Source organism: Vollenhovia emeryi, unplaced genomic scaffold (assembly GCF_000949405.1).
Source record: "Vollenhovia emeryi isolate VEMERY1.0 unplaced genomic scaffold, V.emery_V1.0 DF939346.1, whole genome shotgun sequence".
In the NCBI taxonomy this organism is placed as follows: domain Eukaryota; kingdom Metazoa; phylum Arthropoda; class Insecta; order Hymenoptera; family Formicidae; genus Vollenhovia; species Vollenhovia emeryi.
In genome coordinates, this window is record NW_011967020.1 from 4,912 (window position 1) to 15,487 (window position 10,576).

At 40.2% G+C, this 10,576-nt stretch overlaps 1 protein-coding gene across 1 annotated transcript in view; it reads left to right on the plus strand.

Moving 5' to 3' along the window:
• The first annotated feature begins 914 nt into the window (after positions 1 to 914).
• Positions 915 to 10,576, plus strand: part of LOC105558414 (facilitated trehalose transporter Tret1) — a 31,464-nt gene continuing 21,802 nt past the window's right edge. Inside the window, exon 1 of the mRNA XM_012006073.1 lies at positions 915 to 1,419. The gene's annotated coding sequence lies outside the window, so the exon portion shown is untranslated. The remainder of the gene's footprint in view (positions 1,420 to 10,576) is intronic.

Below are 10,576 nucleotides of genomic sequence, written 5' to 3' on the forward strand. Positions count from 1 at the left end.
AGAAAAAAAAGAAATTCGACTCCACACCAACAGTGCTCGACTCGTATATCTCTGCAATGCATATTGCAATCGTGAAATTTGCATGAAGAATTCCTACGCGAGAAGTGAATTTTTTTCATCAAATTTATTATGAAAATCATATAATCGTGGGACAACGTGGCATTTTGAAGAATCTATACATTTTACTATAATTATAGCAAATACACACGTTACTAGTAGAATGTGTGATAACATTTCAGAGAACTATCATAAAATTATTCAAAATGCCATTTTGTTCTACGTTTTCACGGTAAATTAAAAAAAAATTCTTTCCGTGTACTTTGAATTTTGTTAAACCTACACTGAAAACAATATTTAATTAAATATAATCGAATATCAATTATTATTAAAGGCCATAATAAACGAGTATTTATTAAACATCAAACAGTAGAAAATTTTAAATTAAAACATTTTACTGTAATTCTATAAGGTGTTTACTAAGATCGAAGTTTCACAGCGAAGAAAACTGGATTTCTTATTTGACAAAAACAATGGTTTCATTTAAAACAAATAGTATTCTCTATCTCGTGAAATCTTTAGTTAAATGTAGAAAATGTACTGATTTTAATTAATTTACTTAATACAATACACAGGTTTACTTGAAATTTTACATTTTTATCTAACTAGAACAAATACTTGTTCCAGTAAAAAAGAGTTAAGCAATCTTGGCTTTGGAAGCCATGACGACTAAAGAGTTAAGCAAATCTGTCTACTCAGTTCTAAAAATTTTTTTGTCAGTGTATCCTCGGACATATCCATTATTTGATCGGAAACGTAATCGGGAAGATTAACTATAATCGGACGCACTATCTGATTGGTTTATCCGTAGAAAATTGCTCTCGCTGTAGGTAACGTTATCAGGTATTCTCCCTCTCCTCCGGGAGAAATAGACAAGCCTGGCATCGCCGAGCCACTAGAACAAAGAATCCTACAGCCTGGATAGGCCCGAGGTAGCGTAGGCGTAACGATTGGCGGTGGTGCGCCGTGCAACCCTTGGCCGAGCCTCCGCCACCACCACCGAACGGCACGGATAACGATGCGTAACGCAAGGCGGAACACGAGCCGAAAGGGAAGGAGCACGTAGGGGAAACGAGGCAACGAGGTTTCCAAAGCTCAGTCGTCTAGCAGCCGCCGAGCGGGAAGCCCCGGTTCGCCGGTCGAATCGCTTTGTCGGGTAGCATCGCGTTGCGTCCACCGTGCTGGTTTCATACCTGCGGAACAATTCCACTTATACGAGAGCAAGGAAGGAAGGGAGAAAGGGGGGAGAGGAGCGGCTGGCGTCTCCGGTCGTTTTTCCAGTCAGCTTTTCCCGGTCCCAGTCCGCGTGTGACGTTCGACGACGCTCGACGGAGGATCGATTCCCAGACACGGCCTGGAAAGGTGAGTGCTCGGACTCGGAGTGCCAGGAGGCCCGCGGGTCCGACAATTTTCGAACGTCTCAGTGCGGGCGTTTCAGGTCCCTTTAACTTCATCCGCTCCAGATTTTTCATTCCCTTCGCCCGTTTCCGACGAGTCCCTGCATCCCGCGAGGTCTTCGTCATTTTGTCCATGTCGCAGCTTCGCGGACAATAAATCTGAATCGTCGTCGAATCGTTGTCGCCGCGGGACAGCCTCCGGCCGCGTTGCTCGCATTTCCTTCGCGTTTCGAGGGCAATAAACTGTACAAACTCGAGGGGGGAAGGAAGGAGGGGAAGAGAAATAACGTTAAACGCACCCGAAAGGGACGGCCTGCTGACGGCCGTCCGCATACCTGTTGGATCATTTAACGTCGGTCCTCCGCGACGTGACGCCACGTCGGGGCGTTGATCCGCGCCGGATCGATCGATTCTCGTGGGTTCCTTGTAAACACTGGGAGCGTAACGGAGAGCCGAGCGGGCCCAGCACAGTACGCCTGGCGTCGCTCCCGAAATTCGAGGGGAAATTTGTGACGCGGCTCCATCAGCCGCGGGGCTGCGTGAGAGGCGAGTTCGGGGAGGGCGGTTCGTAAGGTCAACGCTTCCTTAAAGCGGACATTCTAACCGGGTCATAATTTAAGGACCCCAGCCCTGAAGCTTAATCTGCAACCCCGATAGCGCAGGACACTCCTACACACAGAAAAATATTGTACAGTTAAGAGAAGTAATTACTCAGTTTATTTTATTCCGTTTAAGTAATAGCTTGCCTCAACAAAGAATATTTTCTTAATAATAGTTTTAAGATATACTTGTTACTAGTCTTAGAAAAGCTTGCCATCTTATACTCAAAGAAAGAATTTAATTCTTCTTTGAAGAAAATTATAAAACTTATTGAAGAATTCCGTATGCTTCTTTTAATAAAATCAGAAGAAACGAAATTGTTTTGCTTCAAATAATTCTATGTATTCTTGTTTCAAGTACTAGACTTACTGAGAACCAGAATATGTTTTGAGTAAATATAACACTTGCGACGACATGATTACGATAGATTTCTGGATATATAAACTTATCAAATACTTGGAACAAATAATATTTACTTGCAGGTAGTATATATTTTTCTGTGTGTAGGAACATTTTTCGGAATATTCTTCGAGAGTATTTGGAATATTCCATTTTTATATATCTATCTTATGTTCGTCGAGCATTCGACTGGCACTACCGTAAATCTTTCTCGAATGCGAATAGAATAGAATCTGTCGAATATAGCGTGTCGGTTATACATGGTGTGATCACAGGTTGCACTGCCTTTTGCATTAAGTGCATTGCACAATGAACAATGTGCGATACATAAACTCGACGAATATTAAAAAATTATTCCGAACGAATGTTCCAAAGACATTCTCGACGAATATTCTGAAAACGTTCTTCCTTGTTAAATATACGATTTCTAATTGTAATAATCTATATATTTGTAGAATACTCGATTGGAATATTCTGAAATTAAGAATATTTGCACTCGAGAAGAATATTCATAGGACTGTGTGTGCTATGTGCTGTGGTGTAATCGCAGGTTTCACTGCCTTTTGCATAAGATAAGTGTATTACACAATCAACAGTGCGCGACACATAAACTCGATGAATATTTGGAAATTATTCTGAACTTGACACAGTGGATAAGTTTAGTCGATCTTATCTGGCACGTGTTTAATAAATTAAAAATCAAAAATATACAGTGCGACGTTTCGACCAAGGATTTAGGTCAAGCACACATCCTAAAAAGGATAAACCAATAATTAATCGGAGCTACACGCTTGTCATATGTAGATACAAATAAAATTGGAAGAAGAATTCAAAGTAATTGTACAATAGTATTGTGTAAAATGAGAGTGAGAGATGAGAGATTGTGTTAAATAACAAATTGAAAATAAATCTTCGACCATGCAGTCACTGGCCTTAAAAATTAATCGCGTCACTGTAACGTGTAATTGAACGGTAAAAATTAAAACACACACGCGCGCGCACACGCACGCACGCACGGACATTATTAAAACGGGGGGGAGGGGGAAGGTGCAAATTGGAAATTTGCACATTGCTTCCTCATCATGTAGCCTTTTTTTTTATTTTAAATTGGAAATTTGCAAAATGCAACATCAGCATTTTGGCAAGTTGTCTATTCAATTTTTTTTTTAATTTTAAAGGTGCAAATTGGAAATTTGCACATTGCTTCCTCAACATCTCGACTATTTTTTTTATTTTAAAGGTGCAAATTTTAAATTTGCAAAACGCAGCATCAGCATTTTGGCAAGTTGTTTTTTATTTATAAGGTGCAAATTGGAAATTTGCAAAATGCAACATTAACATTTTGGCAAGTTGTCTATTCAAATTTGGCTTCCTCATAGAGAAAGCTTTGTGTGCAAATAAAAATTCTGGAGTAAGCAATTTTCATCATAGCCTCTTCTATGAGGTTGCCCAAAGTTTTAATAATCACTTGCCTTCATGATGACGAAGTAATGTCCAAATTTCCAATTTGCATTTTTACAAGTTAGAATGAGCAATGTCCAAATTTTTAATTTGCATAACTGAGTCGATGTATGTATTTTGGTCCTCTTTATCGGAAGCCATTTCGTAGTCGTAATTACGAGTGGGAAGCACGAGGAAATAAATAGAGCTTATCAGTTTGTCGGACTACGATAAAAAGGTTATTTGAGTTTACGATGCCTATTTATCGTGCAACAATGACATAATTACACAGCGTATATCTACGGTATTTAAGGGGTTACACCAGTCTAGACAGTCTTGCGCAAGGGTAATTTCGGGAATTTTTTTTACATGTAAAACAAAGTTTAAAATTAAAACTAATTTTATGGCTTTATTATACATATATTATAATATGAAAATTAATTTTTTTCGTCCATTTATCATTAAAAATAGCAGTGTGAGGGTCCGGTCACTGGATGGCTGCTCTGCGAGAGGTGCTCCGGGGCTTGCAGCATAACGTCCACAAATTTTATCCTAGAACAAAAAACCAAAAATTTCTTTATTTTTTATGAAAATAGCTAGAGAAATACGTAGGGAATTTTTAAAATGACGGTTGGTTTGGAAATGGCAAGCCTCTGAAAAAAAAGTCAATTTTTTGGTCAAAAATTGTCGTATATAATTGCTTATAAAAAGAAAAGTTTTAAACATATCGAAAAACGGCTACGTACTTCTGTGCAGAATTTAGTTAGTCCCAATTTGCCGCAAACTTGAAATGATTTGGATGAAAATTGTTCGAGTTATGCTGCGAGCCAATTTGAAAAAAGTTGTTCTGAGAAAAACGTGTTTAAAGTTTCAAGTAAGATTTTTTTAACATAATGCACAAATTTTTGAATTTTAACCCAACGTACCTTTAGTCTGCTATGCCTGCACCATAAAGCTGTCCTTCTAGGTTTAAATCTTCATCCTCTTTTTCTTTTCTGGTTGATTTTAATGATTGTCGGGCCTCCCTCGCAGCATAAAAGCGCAACACTTCACAATGCTATTGAAACCAATTCCTAATAAACGCATTGCTAATATAATTCGGCGACTAATTTCGTTTTTTTTTTCTTTATCAATAAATGGACTGTTCGGAATACAAATGTTTTCACCTTTTTCACAAGAAATAACGATTTTAAACCCCAGGCCACGTTTAGCCGTCTCGGTGAACGACACATTTGTCCCGCACTTTTTACATACAACATTATCCGAAATAACAGAGAAAACAGCCACGAAATTAATTAAACGATAATTTATATTTATAATATAAATTATAATTATAAATATAAATAAAATTATAAAAAGAAATAAAAAACCGAACGATTGATTTACTTCAATGTCGTCGTTGTCTGCAGACATTCACAGCTTCTTGGCGGAGGTGCTCATTATCCGAACAGCCTTCCGCTTCATACCGGTTCATCGGGCGATGATGAGTCTTTAAGACCAAGTATACCTTATTCTTAACACTATAAAGTACACTTTTAGCGAAAAAAAATTTTGCATTTTTTGAAAATTCTAGACTGGTGTAACCCCTTTTAAATGGAGTAGTGCGATTCGTAGCTCGAGCGAATGCGACGTTCGTTGGCGACAGAGAGGCTTCCTTTTCCTGTAGTACACTGCGAAACATGTCCACTCTAAATTCAGCGAAATTATAACGGAAAAAAGTGACTCTTTTCCACTTTAAGTAAACGTGAAATTAAAGCGGAATTGCGTATACAGGACATTGTCCTAATAATAATGTCCCGTATAAATAGAAGGGAAATTTAGCAAATTTTTCAATTTTCTCCCTGATATATTGTAAGAAAGAATTTATCACCTGGAGGGCAATGTTTCATTAGACAAATTGCATTAGACAAAACATGAATTCATCGCAATTACACGTGGTACATTTACCGCGATAGTTACCGCGTCTATCCATTTCCATATTGCTCCGCAAAAATTAGCGACAAAATTATTAAACTTAATATTGAACTGTTGCATCCAGGTGGTCGATTCTGTATCTTACTATACGAGTACTATAGTGAAAATACTAAAAGTGTGCAGTCCTGTCTCTTTCTAACTGTTCCCTTAGAAAGAGACAAAGCCGCTCACTTTTAGCATTTTCACTATGCGAGATCCAGAATTTACCTGAACATCAGAAATCCATACAGCACGCACGTCTAAAAGACACATTTAAGACGTCTTTTGGACGTGCGTGCTGTATGGCAACTGTCAGAGCATCCGGAACTACCTGGGACTCAATCGTGAATCTTCTCCTCCTCCAGAGTGAATTCTCGCGAAAAGTGAAGAATTTCATCGAAGAATTTCGTCAATAAAATTTTTCACTTTTCACGAGCTCGCGCCAGAAAAGAATATTCGAGCGTTCGGCGCGAGTTGAAATTGCCGCCGCACTTATCGAGCCTCAAATCTGTCGCGATGCTCACGTTTCATTTGTTTTCATTTGCTGATAGTTGTGCAATTACTTTCCCGTGCAATCGCGACGGGCGACTTTTGCGACCTTTACCCCGCGTAGTGACGATTAATCTGTCTCTCGGTTTTTCATTTTCTGGTTAAACGTTAACCAGGCGTTAGTCGACTCTCTATATTTTTCTATGTTATTATCTAAGAGGAGACAGAGAGTCGACTAATCTCTGCACTGAGAAAAATTTCCATCGGTATCACCGATTAAATAGCGTTTCCGACGGTTAATTTTTCCGATTAAATTATGGCTACATCCGATGAAATTTATCCGAAGAAACGCAGTTACCGATGAAATTTGACTGACAAACCGATCATATTTTTCATCGGATATACAACTTAATTGGATATATCCGTTTGTTATTATGTAATTGGATTATCCGATTATATTTAATCGGACATTTTTCTCACTGCTTAATCATGATTAACAAAGTTAATCATGATTAACAAGTAACAAGAAAATGAAAAACTGGGCCTCAGTAATGTTTCGAGAACGTTGTAGGACGACAGAATCGATTGTACCTGCATTGTCCGTAACCGGAAGCTGATGGAGCGACAAACGACATATTTTCATCGTTCTCTTCTGTTGCAAAAGAGATTGAGGAGAAAAGCGTGGGCCGCGTGTCGTTTTTTTCTCTCCCTCCTGATTTCGTACAAAGCCGGAATCAGTCTGACCCTGTCTTGTGTGAGGCTGATTCTTCCTTTGTCCATGTGCATTGTTTGTGTGTACCGTAAGACCATAATCTGGATCTTCTTAACCCAGACTTGTGTTGGTGTAATCTTAAGCGCATAACCGGCGTAATTTTCATCCGCTCGCATCTACGAGTCGCATTTACGCTCGTGGGTCGAGCTAAAGGTCGGTCCATATTCTAGCATCGTGGACAGAGGCCTTAACGCTTAAGGCTAATACATTTGTCGTATGACGAATCTTTTAAGCGTGTTGGCTGGCTGCAGGATCGAAAATTTCTAGATACTCGAAAACTTTTCTATCCTGCAACCAACATGCTTAAATTATTTGTCGTACGACGAATGTAGTAGTTAGGCTAACTCGCAATCAAACCCTGTCGATTGATCGTACAATTCGAAACGTCGAGATTTATGAGATAGAAAAATTCAGTATCCCTTGTCCTCCAGTATAAGATAAAAGTTACTGCAGGGCAAGAATTTTCTCTTAAAATTTGTAGAGAAGACACTTTTGTAGAGAAAATCCTTTTGTAGAAAAGATCCTTAAAGAAGATATATTTGTAGAGAAGATAAAAATGTTATTTTTTAAACAAAATATTTCCAACTAATTAAATCATACAGTTCTGCTCGATTTGCACGCTTGGCGTCTTTTGTTACCTTTTTAAAAAGGTAATGTTTTGAGGTGTAAAAGTTACTGCACGGGGAGAATTTTCTCTTAAAATTTATCCTGAAAAACATGTAATCGTGGGACAACATGGCATTTCGAAGAGAGGTTTTTGAAATTTTACCATACATTTTACCAGTAAAATGTGTGCTAAGTATAATTACTGGTAAAATTTCAAAAAAACTCAAATAAAAATCTTGGAAATGCCATGTTGTCCCACGATCACATAATTTCCGGGGCAAATTTTAAAAGAAAATTCCCTCCGTGTAGAAACAATTTGTAAAAGCGATGCAACATTAAATGAAATTGGACAGCGTATTTCTGCAGAGGCTCGCAGATTCGAAAAGAGTTAATTCAAGTATTTTACAATAACAACAATTTGCTGTAAAGCGCGACGACTGTCCTTTTCCAAAAGCCTGAACTCTTCGCGCATCGTGCGCGTCGTGAAGAACAGTGTTAAGAGGCGCGTTGCTTTCACGGCGCTAAGTGCGTACCGGAAGACCCTGGAAGACTCCACGAAATGCTGAGGAAAGTCGCGCATTACCGCGCGCCGACTCTTATCCCGGGAATTTGCTCAGAATTTTTTTTCGAGCTTGTAACATCCGAGCCGATAAACTGCGCCGTTCGCCGACATGATGGATCGCTCTCCACGACAATTACGGTATTTGCCGCGAGTGTTTCTTGCGCCGCGCGACGCGCATAAATTATCCGTGCACGCCGGCCAATTCTCTTCTCCTCTTGCGGGAAAAATCGCGGCGCAAAAACTCCTCTCGCGCGAGACCTCATCGCGAATAAAAGCGACGGATTCTTTCGCGCAGTCGGGCGCGAAGTTGCACCGACTTGATTGAATCAACGTTTCGTCCACGCGATTTTATCCACACTGAGAAAAATTCCGGTTACGTTTTCCGATCAAATTCTGGACACATCCGATGAAACTTGATTGAAGAACCGATCATATTTTTCCTCGGATATACAATTTACTTGGATACATCCGTTTCTTATTATGCAATTGGATTATCCGATTATATTTAATCGGACATTTTTCTCGGTGTATGATTTTTAATTTTCGTTCTAAGGACAAACTTGCACAAGTGCGTAAGCATACGCATAAAGAAATTGATTGGTTTATTTCCTTACGCATGCACTTATGGCCCAATCAGATTCCTTATGCATACACGGAGAAAAATGTCCGATTAAATACAATCGGACAATCCAATTACATAATAACAAACGGATATATCCAATTAAATTGTAAATCCGTTGAAAAATGTGATCGGTTTGTCAGTCAAATCTCATCGGTAACCGCATTTTATCGGGTCCATCATTTAATCGGACCATTTAATTGGTGTATCCGATGGAAATTTTTCTCAGTGTACGTTTGTGCGCTGTGCAAGTTCGTCCGGATCGACCCTAAGAATTAGAAGAGGGCAAAACGTAAGTTAAACCGAGATTAAAGTTAACTGGCGGAAGTGGGGCCTCGCGGTCGACCGAAAAGTCGTCTCCATTTCGCGCCCCATTTTACTCCCGGGCAGCTTCATTCTCTCCCGAGTTCCGGACGCGAGGTCGATCGCGCCGATGGGTCTCTCGGTTTATCGCCGCTCGCAGGTCGCCGGTGGAAGTCACGCGGGATGAAAGTCGGATAAGACGCGCGCGCGTGCGAGCAATTTAGATGAAATCGCCGGGCTCCTTCTGGGACCCGTGGCGATCGTTAGTCACCGGAGAAAACCCTGACGGCAGCCCGTGGCTGGAGCGTACAAGTCACTGAAACGAGGCGGTGATCTACGCTCACGCGAACGCTCGTTTACTCGGCACGAGTTGCGCCGGTGCAATTTGTTTCCTGCGAGTGGAAAAAGTACCGCGTGATGGGCCACGAGAGGACGACCGACTAACTGGTAATCGCGGGAAATTCGACTTTGTTACATTTTCTCTTATCTCAATCGAATAATCGACGAAATTTCGTTAACGGCATAGGATCTACGAGAAAGAGACGGAGAGCGAGAGAATTGGCGATGCAAGGGGAAAAATCGATTTTGCATCCGACATATATGTAGAAAGTCGCTGTCCCGCGCGCGGTGCAACAGCCACAAAAATTGCTGCATTGCCGTGACCGAGATACTTATGGTTTTTAAAACGTACAAGATGGATGTGAGGCAACGCTCGACCTCACGACCGCGTGGTTACTCAAGAATCGAATTCGATACACTGGGAAAAAGTTTCGTCGGGCAAGCCCATTAAACGAGTGTTTCCGATGGTTAATTTTTCCGATGACGTTTTCCGATTAAATCATGCAGTTACCGATGAAATTTGACTGATAAACCGATCACATTTTTCATCGGACATACAATGTAATCGGATGTATCCGTTTGTTATTATGTAATTGGATTATCCGATTATATTTAATCGGAGTGTAAGTTTAGCTACACTGAGAAAAATGTCCTACTGCACTGAGAAAGATGTCCGATTAGATATAATCGGAAATTTTTCTCAGTGTACTAAACAGAATTCGGCAGGAAGGACGCCATTATTGCGCAGTGACGCTGCATGTATACAGGGTGTTATGTAATACCCGCATCAACGCTTATTGTGGGATAGAGTGGACTAGACTAAGTCGAAAAGTCCTCTATCATTTTGCAATTTTCGCAAAAGTCAGCGAGTTATTAATTATTAAAAATCGCTGTCTTAGGCCGGCCCACTGCCCAATTGAAACGTGCGGCGAGATCGATCGATCGTTACTAGGCGCGCAGAGAGTTGTAACGATCGATCGATCTCGCCGCACGTTTGAATTGGGCAGTGGGCCGGCCTAAAACAGCGATTTTTAATAATT